This window comes from Oncorhynchus gorbuscha, unplaced genomic scaffold (assembly GCF_021184085.1).
Source record: "Oncorhynchus gorbuscha isolate QuinsamMale2020 ecotype Even-year unplaced genomic scaffold, OgorEven_v1.0 Un_scaffold_8784, whole genome shotgun sequence".
Taxonomy (NCBI): domain Eukaryota; kingdom Metazoa; phylum Chordata; class Actinopteri; order Salmoniformes; family Salmonidae; genus Oncorhynchus; species Oncorhynchus gorbuscha.
Window position 1 is genome coordinate 1 of NW_025751885.1, and position 13,812 is coordinate 13,812.

The 13,812-nt window shown below is 49.2% G+C and overlaps 1 long non-coding RNA gene across 1 annotated transcript; it reads left to right on the top strand.

Annotated features, from left to right (window-relative positions):
• Positions 1 to 7,798: 7,798 nt before the first annotated feature.
• On the top strand, positions 7,799 to 12,775 carry LOC124030012. The gene is made up of 3 exons (XR_006837885.1): positions 7,799 to 7,821; positions 12,364 to 12,475; positions 12,696 to 12,775. It is a non-coding gene; the product is annotated as an uncharacterized LOC124030012 (long non-coding RNA).
• Positions 12,776 to 13,812: the final 1,037 nt, after the last annotated feature.

Here is a 13,812-nt window from a genome sequence, read left to right on the forward strand (position 1 = left end):
TTCTCCTCCATCTTGTTGTTCTCCATCTTGTTGTTGTTCTCCTCCATCTTCTCCTCCTCCATCTTGTTGTTGTTCTCCTCCTCATCTTCTCCTCCATCTTGTTGTTGTTCCTCCTCCTCCATCTTGTTGTTGTTTCCTCCTCATCTTCTCCTCCATCTTGTTGTTGTTCTCCTCCTCCATCTTCTCCCTCCATCTTGTTGTTGTTCTCCTCCTCTTCCATCTTGTTGTTGTTCTCCTCCTCCTCCATCTTGTTGTTGTTCTCTCCTCCTCCATCTTCTCCTCCATCTTGTTGTTGTTCTCCTCCTCCTCCATCTTGTTGTTGTTCTCCTCCTCCATCTTCTCCTCCATCTTGTTGTTGTTCTCCTCCTCCTCCATCTTGTTGTTGTTCTCCTCCTCCTCCATCTTCTCCTCCATCTTGTTGTTGTTCTCCTCCTCCTCCATCTTGTTGTTGTTGTTCTCCTCTCTCCTCCATCTTGTTGTTGTTCTCCTCCTCCTCCATCTTCTCCTCCATCTTGTTGTTGTTCTCCTCCTCCTCCATCTTGTTGTTGTTCTCCTCCTCCTCCATCTTCTCCTCCATCTTGTTGTTGTTCTCCTCCTCCTCCATCTTGTTGTTGTTCTCCTCCTCCTCCATCTTCTCCTCCATCTTGTTGTTGTTCTCCTCCTCCATCCTCTCCTCCATCTTGTCGTTGTTCTCCTCTCTCCATCTTGTTGTTGTTCTCCTCCTCCATCTTGTTGTTGTTCTCCTCCGTCTTGTTGTTGTTCTCCTCCTCCTCCATCTTCTCCTCCATCTTGTTGTTGTTCTCCTCCTCCGTCTTGTTGTTGTTCTCCTCCTCCTCCATCTTCTCCTCCATCTTGTTGTTGTTCTCCTCCTCCTCCATCTTGTTGTTGTTCTCCTCCTCCTCCATCTTCTCCTCCATCTTGTTGTTGTTTCTCCTCCTCCATCTTGTTGTTGTTCTCCTCCTCCTCCATCTTCTCCTCCATCTTGTTGTTGTTCTCCTCCTCCTCCATCTTGTTGTTGTTCTCCTCCTCCTCCATCTTCTCCTCCATCTTGTTGTTGTTCTCCTCCTCCATCCTCTCCTCCATCTTGTCGTTGTTCTCCTTCTCCATCTTGTTGTTGTTCTCCTCCTCCATCTTGTTGTTGTTCTCCTCCGTCTTGTTGTTGTTCTCCTCCTCCTCCATCTTCTCCCTCCATCTTGTTGTTGTCTTCCTCCTCCGTCTTGTTGTTCTCCTCCTCCATCTTCTCCTCCATCTTGTTGTTGTTCTCCCTCCTCCATCTTGTTGTTGTTCTCCTCCTCCTCCATCTTCTCCTCCATCTTGTTGTTGTTCTCCTCCTCCATCTTGTTGTTGTTCTCCTCCTCCTCCACATCTTCTCCTCCATCTTGTTGTTCTACTCCCTCTTCCATCTTGTTGTTGTTCTCTCCCTCCTCCATCTTGTTGTTGTTCTCCTTCTTCCATCTTGTTGTTGTTCTCCTCCTCCATCTTGTTGTTGTTTCCTCCTCCATCTTGTTGTTGTTCTCCTCCATCCATCTTCTCCTCCATCTTGTTGTTGTTCTACTCCTCCCTCCATCTTGTTGTTGTTCTCCATCTTGTTGTTCTCCTCCTCCATCTTGTTGTTGTTCTCCTCCTCCTCCATCTTCTTCTCCATCTTGTTGTTGTTCCTCCTCCTCCATCTTCTTCCATCTTGTTGTTGTTTCCTCCTCCCTCCATCTTGTTGTTGTTCTCCTCCTCCTCCATCTTCTCTCCATCTTGTTGTTGTTACTCCTCCTCCATCTTGTTGTTGTTCTCCTCCTCCATCTTCTCCTCCATCTTGTTGTTGTTCCTCCTCCTCCATCTTGTTGTTGTTCTCCTCCATCTTCCTCCATCTTGTTGTTGTTCTCCTCCTCCACATCTTGTTGTTGTTCTCCTCCATCTTCTCCTCCATCTTGTTGTTGTTCTCCTCCTCCATCTTGTTGTTGTTCTCCTCCTCCATCTTCTCCTCCATCTTGTTGTTGTTCTCCTCCTCCATCTTGTTGTTGTTCTCCTCCATCTTGTTGTTGTTCTCCCTCCTCCTCCATTTTGTTGTTGTTTTTCTAGTGTTAGTAGTGTTTCCATTTTACAATTGTATTAATATGGCATATGAAAACCAAGCGGTAATAGCACCCTGTCTGTTTGTCGCCATATCTGTTCAGATGTTGAGCTGTGTTCTCTCTGCTTACAGGCAGCTGTTGTCTTTGGTACACAATGTCTCAGAACAGCATTGTATCTCCAGCGGTGTCCCCAGCCGACCTGCTCCCTCCAGCTGTTCCCCAGGCTCCCTGCTTCCTCTCTTGGGTACGCTGTGACATGCCGCCCTGCTGGCACGACCTGGCTAGGGAGCAGAGACCGCCTGCACCGGCAACAAAGTCTCTGGGGTCAAGCTATACTCCGTCACATGCAGGTAAGGGCCAGAGAGTAGAGACGCGTATTAATTTAAGAACTCATATCATAAACATTGAAATTCATGGTTTCAATAGACGATGGATCTTTCATGTTGTTTATCGTACATGTTCAGGTTCAACTGTGGACAAGGGCGCATTCATCACTTTAGATGAGCTGAAACAGGAACACAAGAGAAGACATCATCCATCCATGGTAAAGCCTAGCTCCTAGTCCTTCCTGTTTCTCTGATATTTCACTGGCCGAGACTCAGTGTTGAGCTAGGTATACTGCCGAGACTCAGTGTTGAGCTAGGTATACTGCCGAGACTCAGTGTTGAGCTAGGTATACTGCTGACTGGCTGAGACTCAGTGTTGAGCTAGGTATACTGCCGAGACTCAGTGTTGAGCTAGGTATACTGCCGAGACTCAGTGTTGAGCTAGGTATACTGCCCACTGGCCGAGACTCAGTGTTGAGCTAGGTATACTGCCGAGACTCAGTGTTGAGCTAGGTATACTGCTGACTGGCTGAGACTCAGTGTTGAGCTAGGTATACTGCCGAGACCAGTGTTGAGCTAGGTATACTGCCGAGACTCAGTGCTGAGCTATGTGGGATACGCGAGACTCAGTATTGAGCCAGGCATACTGCAGACTGGCTGGAGACTCAGTGTTGAGCTAGGTATACTGGGTTGAGACTCAGTGTTGAGCTAGGTATACTGGACTGGCTGAGACCAGTGTTGAGCTAGGCACCAGCTGACTGGCTGAGACTCAGTGTTGAGCCAGGTATACTGTTGAGACTCAGTGTTGAGCTAGGTATACTGCTGACTGGCTGAGACTCAGTGTTGAGCTAGGTATACTGCCGAGACTCAGTGTTGAGCTAGGTATACTGCCGAGACTCAGTGTTGAGCTAGGCATAATGCTTTCCAGACTCAGCATTGAGCTAGGTATACTGCAGACTGGCTGAGACCAGTAAGCATTAGGCATACTGCTGACTGGCTGAGACTCATGTTGAGCTAGGTATACTGCTGAGACTCAGTGTTGAGCTAGGTATACTGCCGAGACTCAGTGTTGGAGCTAGTATACTGCCGAGACTCAGTGCTGAGCTAGGTATACTGCCGGAGACTCAGTGTTGAGCTAGGCATACTGCAGACTGGCTGAGACTCAGTGTTGAGCTAGGTATACTGCAGACTGGCTGAGACTCAGTGTTGAGCTAGGTATACTGCTGACTGGCTGAGACTCAGTGTTGAGCTAGGTATACTGCCGAGACTCAGTGTTGAGCTAGGTATACTGCTGACTGGCTGAGACTCAGTGTTGAGCTAGGTATACTGCAGACTGGCTGAGACTCAGTGTTGAGCTAGGTATACTGCTGACTGGCTGAGACTCAGTGTTGAGCTAGGTATACTGCAGACCTGAGACTCAGTGTTGAGCTAGGTATACTGCTGACTGGCTGAGACTCAGTGTTGAGCTAGGTATACTGCAGACTGGCTGAGACTCAGTGTTGAGCTAGGTATACTGACTGACTGAGACTCAGTGTTGAGCTAGGTATACTGCAGACTGGCTGAGACTCAGTGTTGAGCTAGGTATACTGCAGACTGACTGAGACTCAGTGTTGAGCTAGGTATACTGCAGACTGCTAGGTATACTGCTGAGACTCAGTGTTGAGCTAGGTATACTGCTGACTGGCTGAGACTCAGTGTTGAGCTAGGTATACTGCAGACTGGCTGAGACTCAGTGTTGAGCTAGGTATACTGCAGACTGACTGAGACTCAGTGTTGAGCTAGGTATACTGACTGAGACTCAGTGTTGAGCTAGGTATACTGACTGAGACTCAGTGTTGAGCTAGGTATACTGGCTGAGACTCAGTGTTGAGCTAGGTATACTGACTGAGACTCAGTGTTGAGCTAGGTATACTGACTGAGACTCAGTGTTGAGCTAGGTATACTGGCTGAGACTCAGTGTTGAGCTAGGTATACTGCTGCGTTTACTGCTTTTCTGATGTTGTCCTCCATTCATATATGTATTTAATTATTTATGTGAAACAGACCTACTCAAAACCCAGACTGTCTATGTGGTCTGTATCACTTCCTTGATTCCCTGTCCTCTTCTCCCTCCCAGATGGTTGCAAGAGGCACAGCCCAGTACAACCTGTTTGGGTCTACTGTGGTGGAGAAAACGACTATCGAATCTCAGAGCAGTGTCACAGTGGACTTCAGATGGAGCCACGTGGAGACGATCCTGGAGACTCCACCTCTCCTCCATGGCCACTCTGGTGAGTAGTCAGGTTACACTTGGGCTGCAACCCAAATCAACCCTGGCCCCTACACCCTGGGCATTTGTGTAGATCTGACGGGTTGGATAGGTGTAAAGGTGGCAGCATATTGCGTAGTACCAGGGGTTGGAACCAATATTAATTTCTTATTTTCCACTGTTTTGACCGACAAAATAAAGTTCTGAACCGGTTGAAATTGGACGAGAGAGGGTGGATGAGGAGGCTTGGACTTGAAGTGCTTCTTTTGACAATAAGGATCTGAATTAGTCCCACAGATGAGTTCTATGAAGGAACTTGGAATGTTTTTGAACTTCAGACAGTTGGCTTAACGTTGGACCAGAGGTAGCTAGCTAAGATTGTGTGCAGAGCGGCACCAGAATTCAAATGTTTAAAAATATTTAAAAAATACCTTTTTGTCGTTAATAAATCCAATCTGAAACGTGATCACTATAGTATCCTTAACTAGCATTGGAAAAATGTATCCAGTCTTTCAAATGAAAAAATCTGAATCACGCTTGTAACATCAGTAGGCTACCTCCTCCGAACCATTGGCTACTGTAGCCCCTCCCTCCGAACCGTCGGCGCCCAGCCCCTCCTCCGAACCGTGGCACAGTTTCCTCCTCCGAACCGTGGCACTGTAGCCCCTCCCCTTCCCAACCGTCGGCTACTGTAGCCCTCCCCCTCCCAACCGCCACGTAGCCCTCCTCCCAACCGCTGCTACTGTAGCCCTCCCCTCCTCCAACCGTCGGCTACTGTAGCCCCTCCCCCCTCCCAACCGCTGGCTATTGTAGCCCTCCCCTCCCAACTGTCGGCTACTGTAGCCCCCCTCCCAACCGTCGGCCAGTAGCCCTCCCCTCCCAACCGTCGGCTACTGTAGCCCCTCCCCCCCCCAATCGTCGGCTACTGCAGCCCCCTCCCCTCCCAACCGGCAGCCCCCTCCGCACCGGGGCCGCTACTGTAGCCCCCCTCCTCCGCACAAGATTCAGGTTACTGTGTAGCCCCTCCCCCCTCCCAACCATCAGCTACTGGGCCACAGTGTGTCCATTAAAAGTCAGCCGTTTCCAGCTACAATAGTCATTAACAATTAACAATGTCTACCCTGTATTTCTAATCAATTTGATGTTATTTTAATGGACAAAAAAAGTACTTTTTCATTCAAGAACAAGGACATTTTCTAAGTGACCCCAAACTGTTGAACGGTAGGGTATGTCTGGAGTCCAGCTGTTTTCTTCATTTCCTCCTGGTTCTCCATGTTTACGGCTGACTATTAATGGACACACTGTGGCCAGTAGCCGATGGTTCGGAGGGGGAGGGGCTACAGTAGCCTACAGTTCGGAGGGGGAGGGGCTACAGTAGCCTACTGTTCGGAGGGGGGAGGGGCCTACTGTTCAGTAGCCTACTGTTCGGATGGGGGAGGGCCACAGTAGCCTACTGTTCCTCGAGGGGGAGGGGCTACAATACCCTATTGTTCGGAGGGGGGAGGGGCTACAGTAGTTTGTATCGTCTTCCATGTCAATAAACTTCTCCAGGCTTTAAAAGTAGTTTTGTGTTGTTATCCAGCTCCTGATGTTATTGCTCGGTGGTCAGCAGATCAGTGATGACGTAAAGTGGTACTATAGATTAAGTTTTAGAGACTTTTACTCATTTGGAGCAACGTTCTTCACTCCATCTTCCTTCCTTCCATTTTTTATATATTTTTTATTTTTTTAACTCTGAGGACTTTGTGTTTTTGTGCGATTGGAAAAATTGCCCAGAATGTTTTTAACCGGTTCTATGCTTTAATAATCTAGACTAGTACCCAGGATGGAGGGACTGTTTTTCTCAGATCTAGACTAGTACCAGGATGGAGGGACTGTTTCTTCAGATCTAGACTAGTACCCAGGATGGAGGGACTGTTTTCTCAGATCTAGACTAGTACCCAGGATGGAGGGACTGTTTCTCTCAGATCTAGACTAGTACCCAGGATGGAGGGACTGTTTCTCTCAGATCTAGACTATGACCCAGGATGGAGGGACTGTTTTTCAGATCTAGACTAGTACCCAGGATGGAGGGACTGTTTTTGACTAGTACCCAGGATGTAGGGACTGTTTCTCTCAGATCTAGACTACTACCCAGGATGGAGGACTGTTTCTCTCAGATCTAGACTAGTACCCAGGATGGAGGGACTGTTTCTCTCAGATCTAGACTAGTACCCAGGATGGAGGGACTGTTTCTTCCTAGATCTAGACTAGTACCCAGATGGAGGGACTGTTTCTCTCAGATCTAGACTAGTACCCAGGATGGAGGACTGTTTCCTCAGATCTAGACTAGTACCCAGGATGGAGGGACTGTTTCTCTCAGATCTAGACTAGTACCCATGATGGAGGGACTGTCTCTCTCAGATCTAGACTAGTACCCAGTGATGGAGGGACCAAGCCTGGCAACTCCTTCCCCTGCAGAATATGCAGGGTGTCCAGTGGCGACATGAGAAGTCCTATGTATCCGTTGTACAGGGAGCTGAGTTTACAGGTTTGTGCCAAAAATAATACTTTTGAAATGCCTTTTTTAGGCATCCCAATTATGCTAGCCTGTTTTAAAACCTACATTACAATGATGTGGGTTAGTCACTCCCATTTAAATTCCAGCCACTCTCAGGAAGCAACTGACAATCAAATTCAAATGCTCCTTCAATGAGGAAATTCAATTAGGAATTACTTTCTGAATTTCAATGGAATTGACCTCAACCCTGGTGAGCAAATAACCGTTCAGCCTGGTTTAACTAGGCTATCACACTATAGACCTAATGTAATGTTTTAAAGCCTGTTGGTTGTGGTTGTCAGATGCTGGCTGATGGTCTTGAGGACCGGAGAGATTGAGTGGATGGAACTCTGTGACACCATGTCTGCTGTGGGCAGTTGACAAGGGAGTACCTGGATGGTAGGATGGGTGACATTTCAGACATTTTGTGGCTTTAAGCACTTCCAACATTTTTTTGGCAAACATTTATTAGAAAAACAATTTTCATACAACTATATGAAATGAGTTGCTTTGTAACTACTTCTGAAATAAACATGTTTAAATATATATATATATTATATCTTTATTGCTCTCGCCACTTTTCTTTCTCCTTTTCAGAACTGCAGAATGTAAAGACTTCTGCAGGATCAGTCTACCAAAGAGGTACTGACTGATATCACTCCCCATCTCTCCATCTACCCCATCTTCCACCACAATTCTCCATCTACCCCATCTCTCCACCCATTAATCTCGGCATCTACCCCATCTCTCCACCCATTCAATCTCTCCATCTATTCATCTTCCACCTATTAATCTTCCATCTACCCCATCTCTCCACCTACTCCTATCTCTCTCCATCTACCCCATCTTCCACCCATTAATCTCTCCATCTACCCCATCTCTCCATCTAATCTCTCCACCCACCCCCATCTCTCCACCCATTAATCTCTCCATCTACTCCCATCTCTCCACCATTAATCTCTCCATCTACCCCATCTCTCCACCTATTAATCTCTCCATCTACCCCATCTCTCCATCCATTAATTCTCCCATCTACCCCATCTCTCCACCTACCATTCTTACCTACCTATCTCCACCTACCATCTTCTCCACCTACCCCATCTCTCCATCTACTCCCATCTCTCCACTTCCACGCATTCTCTCCATTCATTCCTCTCCCACCTACCCCATCTCTCCACCACCCCATCTCTCCATCTACCCCATCTCCATCTACCCCATCTCTCCACCTACCCCATCTCCATCCATCTCTCCACCTACCCCATCTCCATCTACCCCATCTTCCATCTATTTCATTCTCCATCTACCCCATCTCTCCATCTACCCCATCTCTCCATCTACCCCATCTCTCCATCTACCCCATCTCTCCATCTACCCCATCTCTCCATCTACCCCATCTCTCCATCTACCCCATCTCTCCACCTACCCCATCTCTCCACCTACCCCATCTCTCCACCTACCCCATCTCTCCACCTACCCCATCTCTCCACCTACCCCATCTCTCCATCTACCCCATCTCTCCATCTACCCCATCTGTCCATCTACCACATCTGTCCATCTACCCCATCTCTCCATCTACCCCATCCATCTACCCCATCTCTCCATCTAACCCATCTCTCCATCTAACCCATCTCTCCATCTACCCCATCTCTCCATCTACCCCATCTCTCCATCTAACCCATCTCTCCATCCATCTCTCCATCTACCCCATCTCTCCATCCATCTCTCCATCTACCGCATCTCTCCATCCATCTCTCCATCTACCCCATCTCTCCATCTACCCCATCTCTCCATCCATCTCTCCATCTACCCCATCTATCCATCTACCCCATCTCTCCATCTACCCCATCTCTCCATCTACCCCATCTCGCCATCTACCCCATCTCTCCATCTACTCCATCTCTCCATCTACCCCATCTCTCCATCTACCCCATCTCTCCATCTACCCCATCTCTCCACCTACCCCATCTCTCCATCCATCTCTCCACCTACCCCATCTCTCCATCTCTCCATCTACCCCATCTCTCCATCTACCCCATCTCTCCACCTACCCCATCTCTCCACCTACCCCATCTCTCCACCTACCCCATCTCTCCACCTACCCCATCTCTCCATCTACCCCATCTCTCCATCCATCTCTCCACCTACCCCATCTCTCCATCTACCCCATCTCTCCATCCATCTCTCCACCTACCCCATCTCTCCATCTACCCCATCTCTCCATCTACCCCATCTCTCCACCTACCCCATCTCTCCATCCATCTCTCCATCTACCCCATCTCTCCATCTACCCCATCTCTCCACCTACCCCATCTCTCCATCCATCTCTCCACCTACCCCATCTCTCCATCTACCCCATCTCTCCACCTACCCCATCTCTCCACCTACCCATCTCTCCATCTACCCCATCTTCCACCTACCCCATCTCTCCATCTACCCCATCTCTCCATCTACCCCATCTCTCCATCCATCTCTCCACCTACCCCATCTCTCCACCCATCTCATCTCTCCATCTACCCCATCTCTCCACCCACTTATCTCTCCATCTACCCCATCTGTCCATCTACCACATCTGTCCATCTACCCCATCTGTCCATCTACCCCATCTCTCCATCTACCCCATCTCTCCATCTAACCCATCTCTCCATCTAACCCATCTCTCCATCTACCCCATCTCTCCATCTACTCCATCTCTCCATCTACCCCATCTCTCCATCCATTATCTCTCCATCTACCCCATCTCTCCATCCATCTCTCCATCTACGCATCTCTCCATCCATCTCTCTCATCCATTCCATCTCTCCATCTACCCCATCTCTCCATCCATCTCTCCATCTACCCCATCTATCCATCTACCTCCATCTCTCCATCTACTCCATCTCTCCATCTACCCCATTCTCTCCATCTCTCCATCTACTCCATCTCTCCATCTACCCCATCTCTCCATCTACCCCATCTCTCCATCTACCCCATCTCTCCACCTACCCCATCTCTCCATCCATCTCTCCACCTACCCCATCTCTCCATCTCTCCATCTACCCCATCTCTCCATCTACCCCATCTCTCCACCTACCCCATCTCTCCACCTACCCCATCTCTCCACCTACCCCATCTCTCCACCTACCCCATCTCTCCACCTACCCCCATCTCTCCATCTACCCCATCTCTCCATCCATCTCTCCACCTACCCCATCTCTCCATCTACCCCATCTCTCCATCCATCTCTCCACCTACCCCATCTCTCCATCTACCCCATCTCTCCATCTACCCCATCTCTCCACCTACCCATCTCTCCATCCATCTCTCCATCTACCCCATCTCTCCATCTACCCCATCTCTCCACCTACCCCATCTCTCCATCCATCTCTCCACCTACCCCATCTCTCCATCTACCCCATCTCTCCACCTACCCCATCTCTCCACCTACCCCATCTCTCCACCTACCCCATCTCTCCACCTACCCCATCTCTCCATCTACCCCATCTCTCCATCTACCCCATCTCTCCATCCATCTCTCTCACTCTACTCTCCATCTCTCCATCTACCCCATCTCTCCACCTACCCCATCTCTCCATCTACCCCATCTCTCCATCTACCCCATCTCTCCACCTACTCCATCTCTCCATCCATCTCTCCACCTACCCCATCTCTCCATCTACCCCATCTCTCCACCTACCCCATCTCTCCATCCATCTCTCCACCTACCCCATCTCTCCACCTACCCCATCTCTCCACCTACCCCATCTCTCCACCTACCCCATCTCTCCACCTACCCCATCTCTCCACCTACCCCATCTCTCCATCTAACCCATCTCTCCATCTAGAATCTCCCATTTCCTCATCCATTCTCTCCATTCTACTCATTCTCCATCCATCTCTCATCCATCCCATCTCTCCATCCATCTACCCTATCTTCATCCATCCATCTTCCATCTACCCCATCTCTCATCTACCCCATCTATCCATTCCTCCATCTACCTCATCTCTCCATCTTACCCTATCCTCCACCTACCCGATCTCTCCATCCATCTTCCACCTACCCATTCTCCATCTACCCCATCTTCCCATCTACCCCATCTCTCCATCCATCTCTCCCCATCTACCCCATCTATCCATCCATCTATCCATCTATTTTCATTCCTCCATTTACCCACTCTTTCATCCATCTCTCCATCTACCCCATCTCTCCATTTCACCCTATTCTCCATCTACCCCCATCTCGCCATCTACCCATCTCTCCACCTACCCCATCTCTCTCCATCTACCCCATCTCTTCCATCTACCCCATCTCCATCTACCCCATCTCTCCATCTACCCCATCTCCACCTACCCCATATCTCCATCCATCTCCATCTACCCCATCTCTCCACCTACCCCATCTCTCCACCTACCCCATCTCTCCACCTACCCCATCTCTCCACCTACCCCATCTCTCTCCACCTACCCTATCTTCTCACTCTACCCCATCTCTCTCTTACCTACCCCATTCCATCTACCCCATCTCTCCATCTACCTCATCTCTCCATCTACCCTATCTACCCCATTCTCCATCTACCCCATCTCTCCATCTACCCCATCTCTCCATCTACACCCCATCTCTCCATCCATCTCTCCATCTACCCCATCTCTCCATCTACCCCATCTCCTATCTACCCCATCTCTCCACTTTACCCCATCTTCATCTACCCCATCTCTCCATCTAATTTCATCTCCACCTACCCCATCTCTCCATCCAATCATCTCTCCATCACCCATCTCTCCATCTACTCCATCTTCCATCACCCCATCTCTCCATCTACCCCATCTCTCCATCCAATCATCTCTCCATCTACCCCATCTCTCCATCTACCCCATCTCTCCATCTACCCCATCTCTCCATCTACCCCATCTCTCCATCTACCCCATCTCCCCACCTACCCCATCTCTCCATCCATTCATCTCTCCATCTACCCCATCTCTCCATCTACCCCATCTCTCCATCCATCTCTCCATCTACCCCATCTCTCCATCCATCTCTCCATCCATCTACCCCATCTCTCCATCCATCTCTCCATCCATCTACCCCATCTCTCCATCTACCCATCAAAGGGGTGTGACTATTGTATAATTTAAAACTGAACAAGTTGAACAATTGAAATTACATGTCATCATAATGCTTTATCTGATTGGTCGTGGTCCCCCCCCCAGGCAGTGAAGGTGAAGACAGAGATGGGAACATCAGAGACAGAGATATTCAACTCTCTGATGGAGAGAGGAGATCTGGACTTCATAGAACAGCTCTGGGTTCGCATGAGGAACAGTGAGTGGAGTTTTTAGTACATTTTAGTTATAGTAGAGAACAGCCTTTTCACTTTGGAAAATGTTTCACTTTTTCCACATGTTCTATGAACAATAAAACGCTGTTCAGTTACTTATTTACATTTTGAAAATGGTAATAAATTCAACTTCCTTTATCAACTTGGATGTGGAACTTTTGAGCTGTTTTTTTTATTTATTTCATCACTACTTTTCCATCACAGGTGTGACTTCCTATCAAGATGTCGGAGACTGTCTGAAAATGGTCATCAAAGCTTTGCAGTATGGTGACATTAAACCATGGGTAAGTATAGTGGTGTGTCCTCGGATCAATACAAGACATCAGAGACTGATCTGAAGCTGATCATCAAAGCTCTCGACCCGCTCCACAACAGCCCCGTCGATATGAATGGGGGCGTTTCCTTTAGTCCACGATCAGCTCCTTTGTCTTGCTGACGTTGATGGAGAGGTTGAGGTTGTTGACCTGGCACCACACTGCCAGGTCTCTGACCTCCTCCCTATAGGCTGTCTCATCGTCTTGTTGTCTCCGAACTTAATGATGGTGTTGAGTCGTGCCCGGCCACACAGTCGTTGGTGAACAGGGAGGAGGGGACTAGGTCCCTGACCAATGACTGTACAGGAGGGGACTAGGTCCCTGACCAATGACTGTACAGGAGGGGACTAGGTCCCTGACCAATGACTGTACAGGAGGGGACTAGGTCCCTGACCAATGACTGTACAGGAGGGGACTAGGTCCCTGACCAATGACTGTACAGGAGAGGACTAGGCCCCTGACCAATGACTGTACAGGAGGGGACTAGGCCCCTGACCAATGACTGTACAGGAGGGGACTAGGCCCCTGACCAATGACTGTACAGGAGGGGACTAGGCCCCTGACCAATGACTGTACAGGAGAGGACTAGGCCCCTGACCAATGACTGTACAGGAGGGGACTAGGCCCCTGACCAATGACTGTACAGGAGAGGACTAGGCCCCTGACCAATGACTGTACAGGAGAGGACTAGGCCCCTGACCAATGACTGTACAGGAGGGGACTAGGCCCCTGACCAATGACTGTACAGGAGGGGACTAGGCCCCTGACCAATGACTGTACAGGAGGGGACTAGGCCCCTGACCAATGACTGTACAGGAGGGGACTAGGCCCCTGACCAATGACTGTACAGGAGGGGACTAGGCCCCGGACCAATGACTGTACAGGAGGGGACTAGGCCCCGGACCAATGACTGTACAGGAGGGGACTAGGCCCCGGACCAATGACTGTACAGGAGGGGACTAGGCCCCTGACCAATGACTGTACAGGAGGGGACTAGGCCCCTGGCC